This window comes from Bubalus bubalis, chromosome 14, assembly GCF_019923935.1.
Source record: "Bubalus bubalis isolate 160015118507 breed Murrah chromosome 14, NDDB_SH_1, whole genome shotgun sequence".
Lineage (NCBI taxonomy): Eukaryota > Metazoa > Chordata > Mammalia > Artiodactyla > Bovidae > Bubalus > Bubalus bubalis.
Genome location: NC_059170.1, coordinates 56,740,206 through 56,745,781, shown reverse-complemented (window position 1 = coordinate 56,745,781; position 5,576 = coordinate 56,740,206). Strand labels below are relative to the sequence as shown.

General features: G+C 43.1%; 1 non-coding gene across 1 annotated transcript; it reads right to left on the bottom strand.

The window, feature by feature from the left end:
• Positions 1-1,730: 1,730 nt before the first annotated feature.
• TRNAY-GUA lies at positions 1,731-1,803 on the bottom strand. The gene has a single exon. It is a non-coding gene; the product is annotated as a tRNA-Tyr (tRNA).
• Between the last annotated feature and the right edge of the window lie 3,773 nt (positions 1,804-5,576).

Here is a 5,576-nt window from a genome sequence, read left to right as displayed (position 1 = left end):
GGCACAGAAAGCAAGCAACTTGTACATGGTAGGACAGGAACTCAAACCCAGGCCCTCTGCTTCCAAGGCCACATCGGTCCACCTCCTCCCCAAGATTTCACAGGATGTTTGCTCAGGCCAGATTACTTCTTTCTGTCTGATGTAAAATACACATATCAGATGCTATAGCATTGAAGGCAATGCTGATATTAACATATACCATGTATTCTAGTCTTTAACTGGCTTTTGTGTCACTGTGTTTTGAGGGATTTGATTTGATCCATGTTCTATTCAAATCCATGGAATCATGAGCCACACAATAAGAGGATTATAAATTTTCTGAAATGTAGAGCTGAAAGAGCAAAAGTAATCTGTCCCCTGGAGATCAAATTTAAAACCTTTTAGCACTCAGAGATTGTGTTGCCTGCATGCCGGCCAGAGGCTGCTGGCGAGGCAGCTCAGGCAGAGATATCAAGAACGGGGATTTGAACCTCAGCTCTGCCACTGTGAGTTCTATGACAGTGGGTGAGATGTTAGCTAGTTGTAGTCAGGATTTTCCAGAATAGATTTTCTTTTCAAAATTAGTAGATACTGGGGACTTCCCTGGTGATCTAGTGGTTAAAACTCTATCTTGAAATGCAGGGTACATGGGTTCAAGCCCTGGTCCAGGAACTAAGATCCCACATGCCTTGGGGCAACTAAATTCTTTCATTGCAACTACTGAGCGCAGGAGCTCTGGATCCTGAGAGTTGCAACTAGAGAGCCCATGTGCCACAATGAAAGATCCCGTGTGCTGCAGCTAAGACCCAATGCCAAATAAACACATAATTGGTAGATATTGTAACTAAAGCAGGCAGACAAAAGCAGATCTTTCCCAAATAGTGAGTTTGTGTTTGTGTTGAAGTAACGGGTAAGAGACAGAGTATGAGACAGAAAATAAAGGACAAAATATGTATTATATATGAATTAGGTAAAACTTCAGGGAGGAGAGAGAGTAGTGACTTGGCAGAAAACAGAATAAAATGCCTTCTGGGCAAGAGAGGAAACTTCCAGTGGTTGATCCTGAAAGGAACCCCAGAAGCTCATGGGCTTGACTCTGGCCTCTCCCAGGCCAGCCTGGGCCTCACGCAGACATAGATCTGAGCTGATTTGTAAGGCAGGTGCCTGCCATTGGCAGAGGGAGAGAGCAATGGGAGAGCATGCCTCTAACTCATTTTCTCAGAGCTTGTAGTTGTTTGGTCGCTAAGTTGTGGCTGACTCTTTGCAACCCTGTGGACTGTAGCACATCAGGCTTCCCTGTCCTTCACTATCTTCCGGAGTTTGCTCAAATTCATGTCCATTGAGTCGGTGATGCTATCTTGCCATCTCATCCTCTGCTGCCCTCTTCTCCTGTTGCCTTCATTCTTTCTCATCATCAGGGTCTTCTCAGAGCAAAGGAGTCTCTATTCCATTGCATTTTCCTTTGTGTCAAGCTTGTTCAGGACAGATGTTCAGGATCCTCCAAACTAAGCTTTTTTTTTTTTTTTTTTTTAATAGCAGGCACATCACAGACTCTCAGTGTGGCTTCTGTATGCAGCTGTAGCTTATGTTTCTTGCATATTTACAAGTGTCGAACCAGTGAACCAGTGAAGTCGCTCAGTCATGTCCAATTCTTTGTGATCCCATGGACTGTAGCCTACCAGTCTCCTCCATCCATGGAATTTTCCAGGCAGCAGTACTGGAGTGGGTTGCCATTTCCTTCTCCAGGGGATCTTCCTGACCCAGGGATTGAACCCAGGTCTCCTGCTTTACAGGCAGATGCTTTACCATCTGAGCTACCAGGGAAGCCCTACAAGTGTAGAAGGTACCCCTAAAAAGACACTTCTTTATTAGCACCCTATTTTTAGTAGTTTGGATTCAGGGTGGGCACTGAGATATTCTCAATTGTGCCATATTTAAATAAAAATAGGAAAAACATAAAGTCTAAGACTCCATATCCCTTTGGGAATAAAGAAGACTATCAGCTGGAAACAGTGAACCAGTCAAAATGCTTATCTTAGGGAAAATATTCACATTAATCATTTCCGGTATGAAAAGAGACATAAATTCTCATCCAAGAAGCTTTAGAGCATATGAATTTTGCCAAAGCTGCTTAAATAAAAATATGATTTTGAATTTTGCATAATAAACATCTGTGAAAATGATCACATTTAAAGTGTAATCTTGGGCTCCCTGATGGTTCAATGGAAAAGAATCTGCCTGCTAATGCAGGAGACATGGGTTCAATCCCTGATCCGGGAAGATCCCACACACTGCGGAGCAACTAAGCTCATGTGTCATAACTACTGAGCCTGTGCTCTAGAGCCTGCGAGCCACAACTACTGAGCCCATGTGCTGCAACTTCTGAAACCCAAGAGCCCTAGAGCCTGTGCTGCTGCTGCTGCTAAGTCGCTTCAGTCGTGTCTGACTCTGTGCGACCCCAGAGACAGCAGCCCACCAAGCTCCCCTGTCCCTGGGATTCTCCAGGCAAGAACACTGGAGTGGGTTGCCATTTCCTTCTCCAGTGCATGAAAGTGAAAAGTGAAAGTGAAGTCACTCAGTCGTGTCTGACTCCTAGCGACCCCATGGACTGCAGCCTACCAGGTTCCTCTATCCATGGGATTTTCCAGGCAAGAGTACTGGAGTGGGGTGCCATTGCCTAGAGCCTGTACTCCACAACAAAAAAAGCCACCACGATGAGAAGCCAGCATACTGCAACTAAAGAGTAGCCCTCACTCTCCATAACGAGAGAAAAGACTGCACAGCATCGAAGACCCATAAATAAATAAATAAACATTTTAAATTAAATAAATAAAATGCAATCTTATGTATAACATCAACTTGTTTGAAAGGTTTCAGTGATGTCACAAGCTTTAATGATTATTGCAAATTCTAAATAGTGAAGTTCAAATTAATATAATTTCATATTTGCAACAAAGTGGTCATTGTTTCTGAATAGCAGATAATTTAAAACAAATACCTGATGCATTATACATGATCAAAATGCCACATTTTTTTCTTAAAGTTCTCTGTGTGGTCTGGGGAAAGGGTGAAGGTCTGCTGGTTATGGGGCAAAACAACAGCCACTTTGGAATCCCAGTTAGACTGCCTGGATTTAAACACTCTCTCTGTCACTTTCCAGCCTTGATACACTGACAAGTCAGTGAACCTTCTGAATGTCAGTAACCCTATCTGCAAGATGCAGGTTTGAGGATGAAGATTAGACAATGTATATAAAATAGCACAGATCTTAACATCTGTTAGGAACCTGAAAGATGGTCTTTATTATCAGTGTGGTTCTAGTGGTTTTAAAATCTTCCCACAAAATTTCCCTGGTGGAATCTGATTCTCCTCCCCCTGGATGTGGGCTGGACTTAGTGACTCACTTCTCATGAATAGAATGCAACAAGTGGATGCTGTGTGAGCTCCAAGACTATATTCTAAAGAGGATTAATGTTTGTAGTCAGCTGCCATGTTGTGAGGATGCTCAAGCATTAAACTGATGAAATAGAAAATTTGTTTTATTCATTTTCTCTCTTTGCAGAGAACATACGCTCTATGAGAGTAAGGATCTCCTACTTGGTCCTGCTCTCCTCCAGTCTTTCTCCATATTGGAGTCAAAGTCAACAGCGAAATTGTTGATCTAATCACATGACTTTTCCACTTAAAATGATGAATTGATCCCTCCTTCCTTGTAGGACAGACTCCACAATTCCTACATGGCTGACATGCCTTCATGTCTGGCTTTCGCCCACATATCTATCCAGATCCAAGCTGCCTTCTGCTTGGCTCACTTCCTGACAGCAGCCACCTTCTTTTGGGTCTCAGGCCACAGATTCCCAGCCTCACAGCCGCACTTTAACTAATGTACCTCCTCTACCCTTCCACCTGGCTAATTCTTGTCAATTACTCATCCTCAACTATCACATACTCTGCCAAGTGCCCCTTCCCCTCCCAACAAACTGATTTAGCTTTCTCCATCATCATACTCATACCAGGGACTATTTATGGCAATTATGAATTATTTTGTCAACAGTTTATTTAATGCACCTATTTTGAGCACCTACTAAGTACCAGGAAAATATCTACTTCTGCTTTATTGACTATGCCAAAGCCTTTGACTGTGTGGATCACAACAAACTGGGAAAATTCTTCAAGAGATGGGAATACCAGACCACCTGACCTGCCTCCTGAGAAATCTGGATGCAGGTCAAGAAGCAACAGTTAGAACTGGACATGGAACAACAGACTGGTTCCAAATCAGGAAAGAAGTACATCAAGGCTGTATATTGTCACCCTGCTTATTTAACTTATATGCAGGGTACATCATGAGAAATGCTGGGGTGGATGAAGCACAGACTGGAATCAAGATTGCTGGGAGAAATACCGATAACCTCAGATATGTAATGACACCACCCTTATGGCAGAAAGCGAAGAACTAAACAGTCTCTTGATGAAAGAGGAGAGTTAAAAGTTGGTTTAAAGCTCAACATTCAGAAAACGAAGATCATGGCATCTGGTCCCATCACTTCATGGTAAATAGATGGACAAACAGTGGAAACAGTGACAGACTTTATTTTTTGGGGTTCCAAAATCACTGCCAATGGTGACTGCAGCCATGAAATTAAATGATGCTTGTTCCTTGGAAGAAAAGTTATGACCAACCTAGACAGCATATTAAAAAGCAGAGACATTACTTTGCCAACAAAGGTCCATCTAGTCAAGGCTATGGTTTTTCCAGTAGTCATGTATGGATGTGAGAGTTGGACTATAAAGAAAGCTGAGCACAGAAGAATTGATGCTTTTGATCTGTGGTATTGGAGAAGACTCTTGAGAGTCACTTGAACACATGGAAATTCAACCAGTCCATCCTAAAGGAAATCAGTCCTGAATATTCATTGGAAAGGCTGATGCTGAAGCTGAAACTCCAATACTTTGGCCACCTGATGCGAAGAACTGACTCATTGGAAAAGACCCTGGGTGGGAGGAGAAGGGGTTGACAGAGGATGAGATGGTTGGATGGCATCACCGACTCAATGGACATGGGTTTGAGTAAACTCTAGGTGTTGGTGATGGACAAGGAGGCCTGGCGTGCTGCAGTCCATGGGGTCACAAAGAGTCAGACACTACTGAGTGACTGAACTGAACTGAACTCAATATTGAGCACCTATTATGTACCAAACAGTTTAAGACACAGATATCACAATGGCAAATTAAATGACAAAGATTCCTGCCTTCATGGGGCTTATGCTTCCATGAAGGCAAATGGACAATAAATAAGATGAATTAAAAATATGGAGGAGGTCACATGCTAAGGGGTGTTATGAAGAAAATTAAGGCAGCAAAAGGAAAATAGAAAATCCTAGTGGCTGAGGGACTGTTATTCTATACAGAATGCTCAGGTAAATCTCCAGTGAGGGCATGGCATAGCAAGCTGGGCTCTGGTGTAGGTCTTGTGGAGTTCAACTGGCTTTGAAACCCAGTCTTTTCCCCTTCTCTCCCATGGAACCAGCTGGACTTGCTCCCGACCGGCTCACCTCTGGAGAGAGTGGTCAGGTGTCAGGGGTCAGATCATCCAA